General features: G+C 51.3%; 1 pseudogene; it reads right to left on the reverse strand.

Annotated features, from left to right (window-relative positions):
* Window positions 1–9,225: 9,225 nt before the first annotated feature.
* On the reverse strand, window positions 9,226–20,078 carry LOC143388779 (protein transport protein Sec61 subunit alpha-like; annotated as a pseudogene).
* Between the last annotated feature and the right edge of the window lie 1,386 nt (window positions 20,079–21,464).

Genomic DNA, 21,464 nt, shown 5'->3' on the forward strand with positions numbered 1-21,464 from the left:
ATGAGAGAGGTCCCCCTTGTCCTGCAGCTGACACTCCCTCTGCAGGAAGTCACTAACTCTGCCACAGTCCTCTGGGACAGGAGATGGACAGAGCCAGAGCCTGGGCTCTCTTGGGGCCTTGCCAGCCTCGCCCCTCCCCGGCCCCTGGCTTCTGTTCAGATGCACGAGTACCTGGGGCTCTCCAGACCAGGAAGTATGTCCCCAACAGTCTGTGAGGCCCTGGGACCCATTTCCTCACCCCCCATGTGTCCCTGGGGTCCAGCTGAGCCTACAGCTGAAGCCACCTTGGCTGGGTGGTGGCTTCACTGACTTTTAACCTCTCTGAGCTGGAGAAACACGGGGCCTTGATTTTGTTAATTTATTTTGACATGGGGCTGAGGAGCAAGTGCTAGGCAGGCACCAAACCACTGAGCCCTGTCCCCAGCCCTCTTTTGCATTTTATTTAGAGATAGGATCTCGCTGAGTTGCTCAGGACCTTGCTAAGTTGCTGAGGCTGGCCTCCAACTTGCCATCCTTCTGCCTCAGACTCCAGAGCCCTTGGGAAGCCACTGTGCCTGGCTTGAGTAATTTCTAGACTAGGGTGAAGATGTGAAGACCAAAACTTATGTTACACTGGTGGCCTCCATGATGGGGCTGTGACTGTGATGTTCCCAGTCATGGAAACTCTGTGCTTTGCTGGTTCCACAACAACCAGTCAGAGCCTGGAGGGGGTCCAGCTGGCAGAGTCCTGCCACCCGTGGACCTGTGGGGGGAACTTTGGGACCAGCTGGACTCCTGGCCCAACTGTCCACTGCAGGTCCTTGGTGCAGCAGCTGACTCCAGCCAACCTGCTGGCCAAGATCAATGGGAAGGACAGCATCCAGCGAGAGCCCATGGAGGAGAACATCCAGCTGTTCATGATGCCAAATCCTCAACCAAGATCCTGGAGGACCAGCAGGACAAGTCCATGAAGGGACCCAGGTTGCACTCCATGGAGACTGCGTCCCCACGAAGACAGCACACACAGCCTGGGCTTGGCTTCCCTTCTCCCATGAGCTCTGCGGTGTGGTTAGTTCTGTCTGAAGAGCTTTTTATTTGTTTTAAATTCTAACTTTTGGGATTGCTTTGGTGGAATCCTCCCTCTGCTGAGGTGTTCTTAAATAAAATCTAAAATGTTATATGGATGACACCACCCCTCCCACCTCCCCCTCTCCTCCTCCTCCCCCTCCATCTCCCTCCCTCCCTGTCTCTCCCTCTTTAAAACTTTCTTTTTAGGGGCGAGAAATAACTGGGATTAAACCCAAGGACATTTTTTTTTCAGAGACAGGGTCTCACTGAGTTGCTCAAGGTCTTGCTGAGTTGCAGAGGCTGGCCTCCAAACTGTGATCCTCCTGCCTCAGGCTCCCAAGCCACTGGGATGACAGGTGTGTGCCACCGTACCCAGTTTGCCATATCTTAATTATCTACTATTGTTATATATATATATTTCTTTCAACATGGCTCAAGGCCAAAGGTGTGGGTTCTGGGCACTGTCCCCAGGAAGGTTGCCTCTGTGTCCCCCACTGTGTGCTTTTGGGATTTCTCTCAGGTCAAGCTCACTTGTTTCAGGGTACAGTGGGGGCCAGGCTGAATCCTGAGCTTCACGTCCACCTCTACCCACAATCTCCTCATCTACTCCATCCCATGTCCCACATCCTGGCAGCTAAGGTCCTGCCCATGTGGGGGATGCCTCTGTGTGCTCATACACACTGTATTCAGCCTATTGAGAAGGAACCTTCTGGAATGGCCAGCTGCAGGGGCTGCCCCCTCCCTCTCACTCAGTGGTTCTCTAGCCCTGAGATGGTCAATGATAGGGATACACTGAAAGGACCAGGAGTCAACAGAAGGCTCTCAAAGGCCCAGCTGGACCAGCCTGAGCAACCAGAGAGGCTCGTTCTGGGTTGTCACCCAGTGCACAGTGACTAGACTCACACTGACATCAAAGGAACTTGGTCAACACAGGGGGCTGGGCTCGGCCACCTGTGGGTTCCAAGTCAATGAAGTAAATGTGCAGCCCAGGACACTGAGCACATGACGCTGCCCTCCACAGGTGGATAGGAGAGGAGGGACCATGTGGGTCTGAAGCATCCCCTCAACCCAGCCAGGAGGTGGCTGTCAATGCCAACTGGATGCTTCAACAGCAAGCGCCTCGGCAGACACAAGGGTATGGTGGACTTCCCATACTCAAGGTCCCGGTCAGGTCATGAGCTCAGCTGAGGGACACAAGCAGAGCACCCTACCAGTCCCCCCCCAAACTGTTGAGGTCACCAAAGACAAGGGCCATTGAAGAAAAGGTCACAGCCCAGAGAAGCCTCTAGAGATGGGACAATAAGGCCCCTGGCTGGGATTTTAGGACAGAAAAAAGGGCATCAGGTAAAACAGAAGGCAGTGGGTGCAGGTGGTGACTGGGTGCCAACTACAAAAGATGATGGGTGACACACAGGAACGCACTGCCACCATCACACTGCTCTGCATATCTAAAACTATTCTAAAATTTTAAGCATCTCCCCCCTTGTAGCACTGGGCATGAAACCCAGGGCCTCACATGGTAATCAAAAGTTCCAAGAAGGCGTGTGCAGTGTAGCTGGCCTGTCATCCCAGCAGCTCTGGAGGTTGAGGCAGGAGGATTGCAATTGGAGGCCAGCCTCAACAATTTAGCCAGGCCCTAAGCAACTCAGCGAGACCTTGTCTCTAAATATAATATAAAATAGGGCTGGGGATGGTGCTCAAAGTTGAGTAACCCTGGGTTCAATTCCTGATACCCCCTGAAAAAGATGGAAGCCTACTGGCCATGAGAGCCCAGAGTGCCCTGGGCTGCACCTCCTCCCTTGGTGCGTGTAACTGGAATCACTTGAGTCCTGGGTATTTGGAGGTCACTGCATGTCTTCAAATCTGACCTCTAAGAACAGGTTTTGCCGCAGTCCCTCCTCTGACCCAGGCCCCAACCTTTTCCAGGAAGAGACCAGAGGCCGCAGCGACAGCAGGCCCCAGCTGTGGGTTGGTACAGAGGTGCCCTCGTGACCAGAGAGGTGTGTAGTCTTCTCATTCCTCCTCCTCAGGTGTCGGGGAGGTGGCAAGCTGGATCTGGGCAGAGGTGGCCCTGGGTGGGCAGGTTGGGTGGCCTGGATCTACTCTGACTCCCTGGCCACCGGGCCTGATGGTCACATTCATCTCCCAGAGGCAGTTTTTCGCAGGGACCCCTCGCCCACCATGGGGGGGTGGAGGTCTCCCTCCATTATGAGCAGGACACAGCCCAAGCAGAAGCAGGGAATTTGTCACATCTTATTGCTCTGACACGCCACCTAGCGGCCATGACAGCACCCGCCTTTTTTTGCACCATTTCAGCTCTAGCCTGAAAAATGGTTGTGATGTTTAGATGAAGTCAGGGGGCTGGTCCCCTGAAGTGTTTGAATTGGTCACAGCTGGGCCCAGGCTCTGGGGTGCCTCCCAGTGCAGGATTGGGTGGCCCATCAATCCCAGGTTCCTGCAGGCTCTCAGGGGCTCCTGTGGGAGTTAGAACCCAGGACAGGAGGGGCTTTTTTCTTGACACCACGCACTGAACCCAAAGTCCCCTTACCCACTGACCTCTGTCCCCAACCCTTCATATATTTATTTAGAGCCAAGGTCTCACTGAGTTGCTCAGGACTTCTCTAAGTTGCTGAGGCTGGCCTCCAACTTTCAATCCTTCCCCCTCAAACTCCCAAAATGACGGGATGACAGGTATTTGTCACCCAGCGGGGCTCCTTTCTGTCCTTGAGCCTCAGTTTTCCTATCTGTAAGATGGGCCAATAAGATAAGGGGCGATAAGATGAGCCAATGTGCACCCACAGATTGTCCGCTCTGTCACCTGCTGTCGCCGTCACCATCATGCCACCTGCTTTCAGGTCTGTGCTTTCAGCCTCATGTGATTAATGGGGACACCAGCGGCCTCGAGGAGGGAAATCGCAGGGTGCGGAACACAGGGGACGCAGGGCAGATGGGGGCCTGCAGAAGTGCAGGGGGACCCCTAGGACTCAGCTCCCACATCAGGCTCACCCAAGGACCAGAGGGACTTCAGCAGGGTTGGGAGCAGGAGCACAATGACAACCAGGCAGGCTTCCTGACCCCCACCCCTGCCTGTAACGGACTCAGCCTCTAGGGCCACCATAATTGTCCTTTGCGGGACCCCTTTCCCGACTGTCCCAGCCATTGGAGAACCCCAGGTCCTAGACGGGCGCCTGTCATCACAGGCTGGAGGCTGTGGCTAGAGGACGGCAAATTTGAGGCCAGCCTCTGAACTTAGCAAGACCCTGTGTTAAAAGTCCAAAAGGGCTGGGACGTGGAGCAGTGGCCAGCGCCCCTGGGTTCAGTTCGGTCCCAACCCCAGGGGTGAATCCCACACCCACCAGACCCTCACTTGACAGCCTAGGGGCAGCTCTGGCCACCTACCACCTGCAGTCTTCACCTTAAGAGGGAACTTGTCACACTCAGGACGCGGTGGCGATGGCAACAAGCTGCCAGGGGCCCCGGGCTCTGGCGCATCCCACCCAACTCCGATGCATTCCTCCAGGCGACCGGGTGACCCCTGAGGTGACCTGTCCCCTGGGCAGCGTCCCTGCAAACCAGTGACTCAGCGTTCGATCAGAACCCAGCGCAACCGGCCGGGGGCCACGGAGGTCTGTGGAGACCCGCAGTGGCAGCGCCGGCCACCGGGTGGGTGACAGCCGCGCCCTCCATAGAGGAGCCCAGCTGCAAGCAGGGAGGAGGTGTGGACCTTGGCCCGGCTGTGTGGGCCTCAGGAGACTTGCAGCAGAGATGCGATGTCGCCTCCTCGCAGTTCCCGGGGGCTCCGTCAGTGCCTTAAAGCAAAGCTTGGACGGCAACCAGGAGGCTGCAGTTCCAGGGAAGCACTTGCACAGTGGGGTCCTGGCTCCGCCCACGCCCCTCCCCAGAGGCGTGACCACTCCACACTCCCTTCTGCACCGCCCACGCCCCGCCCACACCCCGCCCCCGGAGCGTAGCCACGCCCCGGTTCCTGCGCCGCCCACCCCCCCATGGCCACTTCCCCCGCCACTCCTGGGCAGCCCACTCCCCGCCCCTGGGGCGTGGCCACACTCGCCCCAGTTCCTTTGCCACCTGCTCCCCATCAGGAGAGGAGCGGAGCCTGGGGAGGTGCCCGTGGGGGAGCCCTCTGGGAAGCCAACATACCTGGTAGATGTTCAATGGCATAGGGGAGGGGGACGCTTGGAACGTCAAAAGGAGCTTGGTGCCGGTGGGGTGTGTCTGTCATCCCAGTGCCTCAGGAGGCTGAGGCAGGAGGCTCGCCAGGTGGAGGCCAGCCTCAGCAACTCAGCGAGGCCCTGTCTCTAAAGAGCTGGAATGGTTGGCAGGGAGGCTACCCTGGGTTCAGTCCCTGGGACCACAACCCAGGAAGGCACAGAAAGAATTCTCAGTGGAAGTTGCCCTGCTGTGCTCACCCTCAGCCTCTGGTCCCTGACCAAAAGCTCCCCAGGCCTCCTCTCTGGAGAGCCCCAAACCAGATCAAGGTGTCTGTCTGACATTGACTTTGAGACTTATCAAGTGCAAGGCTGAAGAATAGCCATTGAGCCTGAGACCCGCCATTAGGCGTTCCTGTCATCCCATCAACCTCTGGGCTGTCCATGCCACTTCCAGTGTCCTGCTTTTTGGAACTGCACACGCAATTCCTTGGTCCCCGAAGACTTCAGGATACATGCTGTCACCCAGTGTTCAGCACATTCTTTTTAATTTGTAGGGACTGGAGATTTAGCCAGGAGTGGCCGATCACAGAGCCACATCCCAGCCCTTTTTTTTTTTTTTGAGACAGGGTTTTTCTAAGTTGCTGAAGCTGGCCTTGAACTTGCAATCCTCCTTCCTCAGCCTCCTAAATTACTGGGATTAAAGGTGTGCAGCATGGGGCTGGGGTTATGAAGGCTCTTGACCAAGTCCTTGTAGGCACGATTCTTTTCAGAATTGAGCAGAGAGGGCATGTGTCAGGGTTTTTAGCCCCCCCATTTTCTCCTGACCTCTGGGAGAAATGGGGAAAACATGCCCTGACTAGGACAAGCCAAGAGAGGCAAAGGTCCACTGCCTGCCCACACCCAGCCTTCCCTCACTGGAGGACAATCAGTCACTCCAGGGAGACCAGTCAAAGCAGAATCTTATTTATTGAGGAAGTACACACAGCTAATATACCACACAGGAGCCAATCATGATAAAGGTCAGAAGGGTGGAGTGAGTTCACATGTCCACCCATCCCATGGTCTGTAAGAGAAGGCACGAGCTGTTCATGAGGGCGAAAGAGTCCTGGACCTTCCTGGAGGTGGTATGTTTTTTCCGTCACCACACACAGCACCGCCTCCTGGCTGTGCCAGGCGTCATTCCAGCCACATGTGTGGCCCCAAGATGGGAAGCAGGCAGCAAGTCATGCCCTACAGGCATGCACCTGTTCTGGCTTCATGGAAACTGCTAGACCTTTCCTGATTCTGGTCTATTTGCTTCTCATCCAGGCTGTAATGCTTCTAGAAAGGACAGATGGGTGATGTGGCCCCAGAAGTTTTGGGGCAAGGAATAGGTGGGTGCTGGCATAGTTAGGGCACCCCTGGGAGCCTCCAAGAAGACGCATTGGTGGGTGTGGTGGATGCTGAAGCTCAGGCCGGTGTTTGACGGCCCTTGGACAACAGCCCTTGGATGGTGCTACATACTCAGGCACCAGCCCTCATCAGGAAGCTGTGCGCTTCACTTGGCCACCCACCTGGAAGCTGAAACTGGAGGCTCATGGGTATTATGCATGTGAGGATCAGGCCAGGCCAGAGTGCAGGTGGGGGTCAGCGGTGGAGGGAGTGGTGGGAAGGAAACCCAGGGGTTAGGAGCCAGGGGTGGCAGCTGATGCCACCAGGACCCCTCATTTCTGACCTCAAGCACGTCCCTGCAGGCAAGGGCCTGGGGTAGGCAGAGCCTGGATCTTGGCCTCCCAGTTGCCTCCTGGCCTCCTACTGCCCTGGGCCTTACTTTTTTCACCTGTAAAATGGGGACCAGCTGCTTCCTCAGGGGCTCCATGGTTGAGCAGGGACCACATGGAGGAAGCGGTGAGCAGAGTCTGCACCAGGGGGGAAGAGTCACTTGGCTACTGAAGATGGCAGCAGACACTAGGGGGTGTTTGAAGGCAGGGCCTGATCCTCAGTCCACCCCCCACCCCCCACACACAAGTTACCTGAAAATGGGCTCCAACTGCTCTGCTGTGAGGCATATTTGCAGTGGCCCCAGGCACAGCCCCAAGTCCCCAGGGCACAGACAAAAGGCCCAGTGCTTCCCAAGGCAGGAGGTTTCTGACTTGGGGTTTTGGTTTTTTCTTGTATCATGGACTGAACCCCAGGACTGCGGGACCATGGAGGATAACCCCTGCCCTTTTTATATTTAGAAACAGGGTCTCATGAGTTGCTGAGGGCTTCACTAAATTGTTCAGGCTGGACTCCAACTCATTATCCTCCTGCCTCAGCCTCCCGAGTCATTTGGACACAGGCGTGTGCACAAGGGGATGCTCCCAGCAGGAGGAAGGCCAGGCTGCAGGGCAGCATGTCTCTGGGGATGAGCTTGAGTGGAAACAAGACCGTGAACAAGCAGTTCGTAAAAAGTTGCCTTTATTTATCTTTTAACCACTGTATCTCAGTTATGCCATTTTGGCATCCACAGTGATTGTGCCCTGGAAGCTGGGTCAGCCCCTTCCCACCCACCCTCTGTGATCACTGCCCATGGGCTGAGAGCCCAGGCCACATGGGGCCAGCAGGACCACAAACTCCTCTGAAGTCTGGCACTCTCCAGCCACAGCCCGAGAGCCAGGGACTGGGCCTGCCTTCCAGAGGCCATGAAGTCCCCAGCGGTGGCCTGGGGGGCCCTGCCCTCTAATAGGAGCAGGAGAGGTATGGCGGTGGTCTCCATGGGCTGGGAGATGGCTGGTGGTGGGGCTGCCCTGCTGGGGACTAGGTCTAGCCAAGGCCACATGGGAGAAGGTGCTGGGACCTGGGTGGGTCAAGGGCCCCTCTGGTTCTTGACCCAGGTCTCTAGGTACAGTGTGCCACCCCTACTGAGCCATGAAAGGGCCCGTGCAGAATTGGGGCACCCTCCCGAGGAAGCCTGCAGCTGAGTCTGAGAGGGGCGTCTGAGAACTCTGGAAAGTTCACCAGCTTCATGTCTATGTCACCTGTCACTTCAGACAACATTGTCTTTCTGTCTCAGACACCAGAGTATCTTCCCATGGACCCCGAGTCCCTGACTTTGAGCTCAGGCCCTGAGCCTGATCCTCCCCTCCTGGCCTCTGAGTGCGGTGGAGGCTGAATGTGGTGGAGGCTGAGAGAGCTGGTGGTATCCCACTGTCCCTTTACTAGCATTTGGTCCCTAAGTACAGTCAGAACATTCTAGAAACACAGGGAGAAACAAAAGACATCCCTTCCCAGGGACGCAGGGGCAGCTGCGCAGTGAGGATCCACCAAGGCTGACTGGAGTTTGGACAATTGGACTTGGCAGGGTGGTCCTCTGAGGGCAACGAGCTCGGCCAGGCAAGGGTGGAGGTGGCAACCCCAGGCCTCCCCCAGATGAGGACAAAGCTGCCTGGCCACAAGTTGGCCGTGAGGTGGCAGGGATGGCGGTCCTGGCTCTGTCCCAGCATAAGGCTCATCTGGACACTTGGTGGAAGAGCAGCTGCCCACTGCTGGGCAGGGAGCTGTTTTATCCTGAGCCCAGGGGATCCAATGCCCCCCACGGCAACAGTCTACACCAAGAGAGTGCCACTGCTAGTGATGCTGAGGACATGCTGGTGATGCTGTCCATTTCCCCAGAGGAAGTGTGAGCCGACGGCCGACCATCCTAAGGCCACACACAGAGATTTTGTGCTTCCAACCCAGTCAAAAAGCCACCATGGAGACCAGAGACACCACGGTGGTTGCACACATCACTGAGGGTGGGAGGGGAGGCCAAAACCAAAGTCAGACAGAAAATGGGGATAGTGCTCCCCATCCCTGTCAAGGCTGCAGCTGCCAATGCTAGAAGAAGGAGAGGAGCCCTGCTGAGGGTGGCTGACCCATGGTGAAGAGGAGGGGCAGACATCAGCCAGACGACAAGGTCCCCACGCGACACAGCACCACTGCCCTCGGCCACCACTGCCTTCCGAGGCACTGCCCATTGTCGTCCCAGGTCCTTGGATAGGCATGGCTCTCAGAAGAGCAGGGTGCCCATGCTTCCCAACTCACTTGGCTCCTTGACGAAAATCTCAAAGGACTGGGAGATGTTGGTGACTGCCAACAGGATCCCCGTCCCCAAGCTGATGGTGCCCAGGAAGGCAGCCAGGACTGAGAGGCCTCAAGACACAGGCCCCCAGAGGCTGCTGCCATGGGGATGTACCTGGGGGAGGGCAGGTGGTCAGCCCCAGGCCACCACAGAGCCTCCAACCTGGCCACCAGTCTTGCCCATGACTGAGACCAGAACCTCAGGAGGCCCCACCACCTCCCTTAAGTATCCTCTGCTAACACCCCACTAATGCTATGGGACCTAGTCCCTGTTAGGGGACTGTGACTAGTCCAAACTGAAAGGCTGCTGAACACAGTGGTCCATACCTGTCACCCCAGTAACTCAGGAGGCTGAGGCAGGAAGATCACAAGGTGGAGGCCACCCTCAGCTGCTTTACAAGGCCCTAAGCAGCTTAGCGAGACCCTGTCTCTAAATAAAAAATAAAAAGATCTGGGGACATAGCTTAGGGGTCAAGTGACCCTGAGTCTGATCCTCAGTAAGGGGGCTGGAGGGCTGGTTATGAGACCCAAATGCTGATGATGTCTATCGAAATGGCCACTGTCCCTACCAAGGACTCATAAGCAACCAAAAATTTGCAAATGTGGCTTTTCCCATGGTTGATTCTTTCAGGAAAGGTCACCAATTGAGAACCCACAGGAGAACCTGGGCTGCCACCTGACTTTGTAGACACAGCCCTTTTCATGGTGGCTGCTGCCAAGTGGCAGAGGAAGAGCTGCGAAAATGGCAGAGGGCACCAGGGAGGTTGGGAGCAGCCTTCAATCCAGGATGAGGTGCAGCTGCAACGGGCACTCCTTCTGCCCCAAACACCTGTGCCCTGGGGCCTCCCCCACCCTCCATTCTCTCCACCCCAAGGTGATGGCCACCCTGGCACATCTAGTCTCTGGCCTCCTCTCTGCTGTGGCCTTGTCTGCTGGAACTGACCTCCCTGCTTCAAACACCACCATCCCTCTACGGCTCTGCTGGCCTCTCAGCCACATCCAACATCTGTCTTTTTTCGGTCTTGGGGATTTAACCCAGGGGTTCCCCAACCCTGAGCCCTGTCTCCAGCTCTTTTTTGTATTATATTTAGAGAGAGGGTCTCACTGAGTTACTCAGGGCCTCACTGAGTTCCTGAGGTTGGCCTCCACCTTGCCATCCTCGTGCCTTGGCCTCCAGGCATGCCTCAGAGAGCCTGGCGCTTCAGCTCAGATCCATCTGGAGCCCCACTCTGTGCTCAGAGCCTGGGCACTGCTCCTGGATGCCTAGGGCAGCATCCCACTAGCATGAGCAGAGGTGAGGGTCCCCTGCTGCCAACACCATCCCTACAGAGCCCCATGCTGGGTCACTAGGCTGCATGCACCTGGCTCCCTGCTGAGGGCACTAGACATCTTATTCCATGTCCCCAGCATCCAGTACTTAGCAGGTTCATAAATATCCAATGACACAGGGACCTTGCCTACCCTGTGATCTGAGAATGAGACACATGGACACTGGAGACCACAAGGTCCACTGGTGCTCGAGGCCCGGTAGCCGCACCTGCTGACTGGGGGTGGGTACTGCACTCACTGGTTGAGCTCATGCACCATGGATGTCTCCCGGGGGCCCCACATCACCATCTGCTGCTCCTTCAGCTGCTTGACCACCTGCATGATGCACAGAGCAGAGGATATGTTCAGAGGTGGTTTCAGAGGGAAAGGTCTCAAGCTGCTGGACACTTAAAGGGCTCTTTCTGCAGCTCTACATCTTTACAAAGACTTTAAAAATGCCCAAAATCCTGGGATGCACCCCTGTCAATCCAGCAGCTTGGGAGGCTGAGGCAGGAGGATCGCAATTTGGAGGCCAGCCTCAGCCACTTAGCAAGGCCCTGAGCAGTTCAGCAAGACCCTATCTCCAGATGAAATCTAACAAGGGCTCAGAGGTTAAGTGTCCCTGGACCAACAACGTGCCATAAGGAGACCAGACAATGTGTGATTTTCCACTCTGGCTTCAGGTTCTCAGACCTGCTGCTGATGGCTGAGCTCCATCCATCTGTCCTTAACGCTCTGAACTGTTTCACCAAGGTGGGTGGTCCATCTGCATGTCACAAACCACCACTGTGACAAAGCAACAAGCCGAATGCCACTTTAAGAACGTTCGTTCATACTTACATTCTTGGCAGATGAGCTCAAGACCTCGACCCAGATCTTAGAGAAGAAGGCAAAGATCCCAGCATGAACATGAGGTACACTACCACATGGACAGGGTCCTCCAACACGGAGCCAAAGTACTCCAGCAGAGATAGGTAGTAACACAGGCCACAAACTGCATAGGTGCAGGCGGGGCCTCCAGAAGACGTGTCCTTGGAAGAAGGAACAGAAGGTCTGGGATGCTGCGTCTACTGTACCTGAGCTTCAAGATGAACCCAGAGCAGATCAAAGACTGTGATTGCAGCCGGGCACAATGACACACTCCTGTCACCCCACAGCTCAGGAGGCTGAGGGAGGAGGATGGAAAGTTGAAGGCCCTAAGCAGCTCAGTGAGACCCTGAGTCTAAATAGGGGTGGAACAGGGCTCAGAAGTCAAGGGACCCTGGGTTCAGTCCTTGTTACAAAAAACTTCCTGCACAGAATTTGGGAAAGGACACAGGGGAGGAGATCTGTGGGTGAGACACTTGGTCAGGAGCAAGACACACAGATGCGGAGCAACAACACCCACTCTGTGGCCAGGAGAGCCTCCTTGGGAACATCTGACTGACAGACCAGGTGCCCAACAGACTGATGAGCAGGTGCCCGCTGAAGCGAGCCAACAGGATCTGGGAGATGATGTAGAGGTGGGGACCAGGGCGGACTGCAGGACAATCGGGACATTGGAGGTGAAGAAGAGCTAAACGGGGTAGGTGTGGTACTGGCCCTGGTAGTGTGCAGTCTTGATGGGCAGGTCCATCTGGAAGCCCTGAGGACACAGAACAGGGCACTCTTCACTGCCTTGCTGTCCCCTATGGTCCAGAGGTACAAGAAGTGGCAACAGCTCTGGGGACTCGACTTCTGACACTGCTGGAGAGCACCTGCCGCTTCCCTCACAACCACTGTGTGGGGCACACACATAAAAAAGACCAGAAAAACTGGTTTCAAAATGTACTCAATGGCCATTCATATCTAAACAGAAAAAAAAAGAAAAAAACAATTATGCCGAAGCCAGAGACAGTGGTGCAGGCCTGTCATCATCAGCAGCTCTGGAGGCTGAGGTAGGAGGACTACAATTTGGAGGCCAGCCTCAGCAACTCAGCAAGACTCTGACTCTAAATAAAATATAAAAAGGTCTGGGGATGGGGCTCAGGGGTTCAGTGCCTCTGGGTTCCATCCCTGGTACCAAAAAAAATAAAGAAAAATAATTGCAGACTTCTTGGGCTCACATTGGACACACCTGGAAATGGATGACCACAGCAATGACAAAGATGGAGGCGATGAGGTTCATGAGGTCAGGGAGATTCTGGCAGGAGAAAGCCTCACTAATTGCTTGGACTTTGTCTGTGCACGTGGCACAGAGATGAAATAGTGCAATGATGGCGCGCTCCAATTCCATACCTGTTGGCAGAGAAGAACCCAAATGTGAAGGGAAGAACAAAGGGCTGAACCCCGCTGGGTTTTAGGCCTCCTCCTGGCCAAAGCAGAGTCAGGAGAACAGAATCAGCCAGGAGACTCAACTGGTAGACTCACGGCACCACAGTCATGGGGTCACTGTTTGGATTTTTTTTTTGGCATCAGGGATGGAACCCACGGGCCCTCGGCCACTGAACCCCAATTCCAGCCTATTTGTATTTCATTCACAGACAGCATTTCACTGAGTTGCTGAGGTCTTGCTGTTGCTGAGCCTGACCTCCAAGTTGAGATCCTCCTGCCTCAGCCTCAGCAACAGGTAGAAAGGAGCCTGGCCTGAGGAACAGGCAACAGATCATCCCAGGACACTGCAGCAGAGGGCGACAAGGTCCAAGCAATTCAGAAATTGTGTGAGAATGACTTTAGAACAAAAGGACAGTGGGAAACACTGTCACCATGGCCCCTGATGCCAGTGCTTCCCTAGACATGGCATCTGTGGGCAGAGTGGCTAATGGCTGGGGACTAAGATGTCCCAGTCTCTCCCTGGGACAGCATTTTCCTGTCACCTCAGAGTTGGGACTGCAGGACTCGCATCACCTTCTGGATGGCCGCTCAGATGGGCCATCTGTCCTGAAGACCACATGGACGGGATGTCTGTGACAGAAACACTATCCTAGCTTTCCCTGGCCCCTGGCATCCCCATGGTGGTCTTCTGACAGCCCCTCTCCCTGCCACCTCTGGCTGTGTGGATCAACAGCTGATGTCCCTGTGGTCAAGAATCTGGAGACATTAAAGCTTGAGCATTTTGTAAAGGAGGAAGTGAACCCAGGGGGGAGAAAGCAGGGACTTTTCCTGGCTGTTCTTGCTACCAATGACCTCTCTGAACTCCCCTAACTTGCTCCAACCCTCAAACACACCAGCTCATCTCTGCCCCAGGGCCTTTGCACCTGCTAGGTTTTCTAGATGGGCCCATAACACTCTTCCCCAGTCACCCCATCTTCCTTCTCTGCTCTACTCTGACCCGGGACCCTGGGATGACACTGACGCTCCCATGTCTTATGTTATCTCCCTTTGCATTCTTAGCACCCACACAAGCTCCTGGTGCTTAACATCACCTGCCTGACAAGTGTCAGGAATGAAAGGTGGGTCACAGCAAAGTCAGGGTGAGGGCCTTAGGAGCCTTCTGAATGTTTAACATGGTCATTTCATGCAAATCACTACCTGCTAATCTCTGAACTGAATTAATTTCATGTGCTAGTGTTGCCCCGGGGGCGAGAGTCATGTGGCGTCTGTACTGACCACCTCCCTTCCAGCCTGGACTGTCCCCCACCTCAGTGAAGAAGGACCAGCTGTGCTCTCCACCCTAGGGGCCCTTCCACACCCCACTTTCCAGGTTGCAAGCTGAGCCGTGGTGGCACTCCTGGTAAAAGGTGGCCCTTCCAGCTGCAAGCTACCTGTGCCTGCTCCATCCTCTTCTTGCCCATCCTGGGGGTGTCCCCATGGCTCCACCATTTGGGCTCCTTACAGCACCACTCAAATCCCCCCAGGTAGTGCCTCTGCCCCAGCCAGTTTCAAGAGTTGGCCAAGGGCAGCCACCTCCATGTCTCGGTTGTCTGTGGCCTTCATCTCTCACTAAGTCCTAAGGCCCTCACTCTGATGTCACACTGGCTGGCTCAGGCTGGAGGGCTGTGCCACTTCCCCAGCCATTTTCTCAGCCTGTCTCTCAGGAACAGCAAATCATTCCTTCCAAAGCTGTACCCTCACTCACTATCCTGCTCCAGAGCAAAGTGATCCTTTGGCTGGCTGCCGCAGCCCAAGCCTTTGCTGACTGGCCCCCTGTGGCCAACACTGCTCCCGCTCCTTTCGAGTGCAGCCCCCCCCCAAAGCCAGGAGGTGTTGGCTGACACTCAGACTCCTACCCAGCTTTTGCCCCCACATCCACGGCTGGGGCCCATCTGCTTTGCACCCCCAGATCCTCAATTCACCTTAGATTTTCTGAAATTGTAGGAAGAGTCTGGTGTTCCCTTGCCTACTCTTCTGTAAGTGTCCCCAACCCTCCTTCCCATCGGATCCCTCAGGCACCCTGCAGAGACCTGTCTGCAGTTTTCTCAATTTGATGACATTGGCCCTGGAGGCCAAGAATAAGCTCCACAGTCAATTCCAAGAAAACACACAAATGCACACAAATATTTTCCATGAGAGAGACTTCCGAGCAAATAACAGATTCAGGGTTCAGAGGCCAAAAGAAAAAGAAAAGAAAAAAAGTCAATTTCCCCTCTCCTAAGAAGTCTCACATGTTTTGCAGTTTTTATTTTATTAAGACTTGTAAGCCAGGTATCATGGTGCATGCCTGTAATCACAGTGGCTCTGGAGGCTAAAGCAGGAGAATTGCAAATCAACGGCTAACCTCAGCCAAATTGGGGCTCTAAGCAACTCAGCAAGACCCTGTCTCTGAGAAATGCAAAAGAGGGTTGGGGATGGGACTCAGGGGTTAACTGTCCCTGAGTTCAATCCCTAGTGCCTTCCACCCCAAATTGGCAGTACTGCGGATTGAACCCAGGAACAGTCATTCTACCCCAGCCTTTTTTGACACAGGGTCTCACTTATTTGCCAAGGCTGTCCTTGAACTTGTAATCATCAAACTAACTGCTCCTTGCCTGAACAAGTGGTTTGGTGTAGCAATTTCCTTTTTAAAATCTTATTCACTAAGAACAACTGCTACAATATGTGCAGATGATTGCCCAAGGATATTCACTTCGATGCTACCTGTGACTGAGAAAGGACTGAAATGTCCACCAAAAGACAATTGGCTAAAATCAACACTTCTTTATCTTTGCAGTGCAGGTTCCTGCTAAGAAATATGAGGCAGGATTACTCTGTGGCAAGTTGATTGTCTTTGAAATATTTTTATAAGAGGTGTTATTATTATTATTATTATCATTATCATTATTATTATTATTTTGTACTAGGAATTTAACCCAGGACCACTTAACCTCTGAGCCCTTTTCCCAGCCCTTTTTATTTTATTTAGAGACAGTGTCTCACTGAGTTTCTTAGGGCCTCACTAAGTTGCTGAGGCTGGCCTCCAACTTGTGATCCTTTTGCCTCTGCCTCCTGAGCTGCTGTGATGACAGACTTGAGCCTCTGCACTCAGCTATATTTTTAAAACTTTGCACACTAAAAATTCAGAAGACATGTTTCTGAAACAGACATTTTCCCCCAGAGGAATACTCTGCATGTATGAAAACTTCCTGCAGAAGTGCCTCACAGGAGGCAGGGCCATTACCTTGGTTGGTGTTGATGGTGGTGGGGTTGAAGGTCTTTCCCAGGATGGTTTCACAGATGTTGCTTGAAATGGAGAGGGAGAAGTCAAAGCCCAGGCTGTATGTACCCTTTCTAAAGAAGGTCATCCAAAATGAGGACGATCAAGCCCACCACAAAGAACTGCAAAATTGAAATAAATAAATTAATAAAATGGACTCTGCATTACTGGCCTCAGGGCTCTGGTTCCTTCCATCTTCAATGACTGGGCTCTCTGCTATGAAGGCCAAATAAGAGACCCTTCTCAATCTTCCTCACGGAAATTCAGAAGACAAAGCCAGGGTCTTTCGATTCTTTATTTTTTTAAATCTATTTTTTAGTTCGAGATCGACACAACATCTTTATTTAATTTTTATGGGGTGCTGAGGATGGAGCCGAAGGCCTCGTGCATGACAGTTGAGCCTCTACCACCGAGTCCTAGCCCCAACCCCTACATTTTTTTGTTTTTGTTTCTTAATTGTTTGGGGTGTGCAAGTAAACAGCATGCCTTTATCGATTTCAATATTTCTCGTTGTAGATGGGCTAAGTGTCTTTATTTGATTTATTTCATTTGGGGCGGTGTCCAGCCTCCAACTCGAGGCTTCACCCTGCTCAGGCCAGTCTCTAATCCTGAGCCCAGACCTGAGCCTGGCCTGGCCCCATCTCTTGCTGAGTACTGCTGATGAGAAAGAGGGATGGTGCAGTCACTCAGGAAGTGGCGTGCAATTGGGGGTTCACCTGAGTGGTGATCAGCAGGCAGATCACAGCGCTCATCTTTGAGGCGTCCCTATCCATGCCCGTCATCACATCCATTATGGACTGGCCAATGGTAACAATCATGCCAAACACTAGGATCCCAAGAGAACCCTTAGCAGAGTGTGACAGGAACACAGATGACAAATACTGACACTGCACCCGGGGACTTGGTAAGGATTGTCCAACTGTCACATGTCAAAGTACATGAGAACTCAGAGGCTATCTAGTGAAAGCACCTTTGGTTTTTTTTGTACTTTAGGGATTGAGCCCAGGGCCTTGCGGATGGTAGGCAAGTGCTCTACTAAACCTCAGCCCAGTCATCCTAAATTCTTTTTTGTAAAAAAATGATCTTGAATTTTTAAGATGGAAAAACATTTTTAAAAATTATCAAGTGTAAGGAGAAAACTTCTGGGTCTGTAGCTCAGTGGTAGAGACACTGATTTCCATTTCCAGGTTTGCAAAAAAATAATATTAAAAACAAAGAGAGAAAGAGAAAAAAACACCTGATTTGGGCTTTAGAAAAATACTGCAAAATTTTTTTTGTTTGTTTTGCTTTTGGTACCAGGGATTGAACTCAGGGGTACTCAACCACTGAGCCCCATCCCCAGCCCTATTTTGTGGTTTATTTAGAGACAGGGTCTCACTGAGATGCTTAGGGGCTCGCTGTTGCTGAGGCTGGATTTGAACTCACAATCCTCCTGCCTCAGCCTCCCGAGCTGCTGGGATTAGAGGAGTGCACCACTGCACTAAGCCAAGTATATTTTAAAATGTCCAAAATAAAAAATTAAAAAAAGAAAACCACTTATTAGTGCTTCAGAAGAATGATTCATTAATTTAAGACATTGAATAATAAATGAAGTACTATTATTTAATAATGCATTACTTAATTCATTAATGATTAATACATTAATACATAAATATATTCTACAATCTTGATTTGTGTCTGAAACTCACAAATTTAAGTTAGATGGATTTTTCACTCAATTATTTAACCTTCTAACTTAAGAGCTCTAAGGCATGCTGTATGGAAGATGGCAGAGTAGAAAACTGTAATCATTGTTTTCTAAATAATACATTCCAGTTAACAGAGGCTAGGCTTGGCTGACTCTGAGGCTGGTCCCCATTATTGGGACTGCCTATCATTTGAAATGGCCAATATTCTTAACCTAGTTTAACAGCACATAGAAACTGAGACTGCAGAACTATTATCTAAATTTCTTCCACATCACAAAACTAATCAACAGCAGAGCTGGACTGAGAGGATCACCGTTCTGCTCATTAAATCCTTTTAAATGCAGGAAAAAAAATAGAACTTGCTAAATAACTACCATGCGCTAGGCACTGTGAGAGTATTATTCAGTTTAATCATTTTTTTTTTAGTACTGAGGACTGAGCAAAGGTGCTTCACCCCTGAGCACCTTCCCCAGCCATTTTTTAATTTTATTTACAGATAGGGTCTCACTGAGTTGCTTATGGCCTCACTAAGTTGCTGAGACTGGCCTCCAACTGGCGAAACTCCTGCCTCAGCCTCCAGAGTTGCTGAAATTACAGGCATACTCCACAGCACCAGGCTTTGATTAAATTCTTATAACATCTCTGAAGTAGATGTCACCTCCTTCACGAGGTATGGAAATCATGGCTGGTGAAGGGGTGACCTCCATGCCCTGATCCTTCAATTTCATCTTCTGGGGCATTCCTGCCCTCCCCTGCCCTGCCTGGCCTTCCCCCATACCCAGCACCTCCCAGAAGTGCTCTCTCATTAACAGGCCATGGAGCACCTACAGGGTTGGCAGGCCAAGCACACAGGCCAAACTGGGCTGTTTTAATGCTCCTAATTTTAGGGCCAATTCAAATTGTCAACCAGACATCAGAACTGTACCCTTGATCTTTCTTATATTTCTTGGCTCCATTGAAGAGGGCTTGGTCTTTTGGGGTGTCACCCACTTCAATCATCTTGGCACTAGCCAAGAGTGCATGATGAGGCCCAAGGTGACAATTGCAGAGATACCCAGCTACTTGAATGTGCATAAGGAAAGGGGCAGCCACAAAGCCCCTGTGAGCCCAGGAAAGCAAAACATCATTTAATAAAATGAACCTACAGAATTGCATGCGACCCCCTTCTCCACAGGATGGGCTTCAGGTTTCTTACAGCAATTATAGAATAACTCCCCAAAACCAAAGATTAGAACACAACTGAGTCCCTCTGTTGAGCCTGTCAGACCCCGTGTCATTCTGTTTGGAAAGTCACATACCCCTCAATAGCCTGCTGCATTCCCATCCCCATGGACAGATCCATTCTGGCTGGACAGAGGTCAGAGAGTCCCGTCCTTCATCAGTTCATAAAACTGGAGAACATTCCAATCATTTTCTGAGTCTACAGATGGGGCTTGCACAATTGGATCTAGTTGGGAATCAACCTTCCCTTTCCATCATGTTCAGATGAGCTCTGATTCTGAGTGACTGGAACCTCATTGGAACCCCATTTTTAAACCATGTCCATTAAATGTACCATCAACATACACAAGAAAATCATTTCCAGACCCACCAGTGACTGGTTAGAATCGACCCTCCACTGTCACTCGTGGTTTTGATCCGTATATTTCACCCGTAGATATGAAAAAGACATAGCTGAGAAACCAATGAAAAGTTTGAGAGAATATTCTAGGTGGACTCACCATCTCATTTCAGGGATTTCAAACACTCTAGTTTTTTCTAGTTTTCAGAAATTCTCAAGCAGAGACTTATCTTGTTCATCCAGGTTTTGTATTGCATTCAAACCCAACTCCAAAGAAGATGGTGTTGCCCAAGCTGAATGCACTGTTAATCAGGCTATTCGACATGGCACATGCAGACTTTCCAGGCCACAGAGCTGCCCATCCTCTGAGCTCCACCGAAAGGCTGTCATTCAACTAAATGGTACTGGTCCAGTAGAAAAGAGGCAGAGTGAGTCTGAGCCTCCCTCTGTTGGAGGCCAGAATCCCTCACATCCAATAGAAAGGGTTCGCAGAATCTGAGGCCATAATACCAAATAGAAGATCTGGAAACAAGCAGAAACCAAAAGACTGGCACGTGTGTCCCCCCTATTCCCCATGCTCCAACACCAGAACAGGAGACTAAGAAGATGAAGAAGGAGATGGCCACCCACAGCACCTTCTCATTCAACTGGATCTGCAGAAGAGACAGAATCAGAGGACTCAAAGTTTCCCAGTAAGTCAATAAAAATGGAGTCCCACAGATCCTTTCTCTGATCACCAAGGAAGGCCAACGAGGGCTGGGGCCACAGCTCCACGGGGAAGCACTTGCCTAGCATGAATGATGCTCTGGGTTCAGACTCCAGCAGAAATTTCCCCCCAAAAGGAGAAGAAACCAAACCATGCACCAAGCAGAGCCCTTTCTGCGGACAAAGCCAATGTGAATATGTCTGCAGGTGTCATGTCTGGGAATCCTCATATTATACAATATCATGATCTTCCCTCTGCTTAAGTGAGTTCAATGGCAAAGCTGTGCTCTTAACCACTGACATGAATAGTTTAGATCCTCAAGGTGAGGCAAGAGGAAGACAAGTTCAAAGCCAGCCTGAGCAAAAGTAAGGCACTGAGCCACTCTATGAGACCCTTTCTTTCCATAAAAAAACAAACTAGAGCTGAAGACATCTCTCAGTGAGTGGTTGCTTCTGAGTTCAAGCCTAGCGAATAAATAAATACATACATACATACATACATACATACATACATACATACATACTTTCTGTTGTTGATATTTTTAAAATAATATTTTAGTCTTTATTTTATTTACCTCTTCTCTGATGTTTAGTATTTTTTTTTTCTACTAATTTTGGGTCTGGCTTGTTCTTGATTTTCTACCTCCTTGAAGTGGAAATCTTGGTTGCTTTCTTTTTTGATGTAGGTATGTACTGATCTAATCTTCTTTAAATTGCCCCTGCTCTATGCTATAGGGTTTTCCATTTTGTGTTTCTATCATAATTTTTTTCTTAAGAATTTTTAAAATTTTCCATTCTATTTGCAGACACACAGAATGTTTCTGAAGTTCCTTCTTTTGTAGGTTTACAGTTTTATTCCATTGTGTTCAGAACAAAAAATATTTGAAATGATTTTTTAGCTTCTAAAATTTGTTAAGGTTTGTTTTATGACTTAACCTAGTGTCTATTCTGGAGAATGTTGTTGGTACTGTTGTGAAGAATTTGTCTTGTTTTGGTTTTTTTTTTTTTAAAGTTCTGTTGAGTCCATCTGCTCTGAAGTGTACTTTAAATCCTGTGTAAATAAAGAAGAAGAAACAGAAGCAAGGTGCAGAGGCAGAATGACATAATGGCAGAAATTCTCCTTGTCCAAGCTGCCAGCTTTACTTATAGTAGTAGGTTACATTAGGTCATTGGATTCAGTATTACATTATTGTTCATTGTGCCATTAGGCTACAGATTTAGCAACATTATACAGCTTCTTTGTTAGTTACCTATTAAGGTTGCAATGTGCAATGTTAGGTCCATTGTTTAAAGTCCATTGTTTAAAGTTACTATTA

Source organism: Callospermophilus lateralis, unplaced genomic scaffold (assembly GCF_048772815.1).
Source record: "Callospermophilus lateralis isolate mCalLat2 unplaced genomic scaffold, mCalLat2.hap1 Scaffold_45, whole genome shotgun sequence".
Lineage (NCBI taxonomy): Eukaryota > Metazoa > Chordata > Mammalia > Rodentia > Sciuridae > Callospermophilus > Callospermophilus lateralis.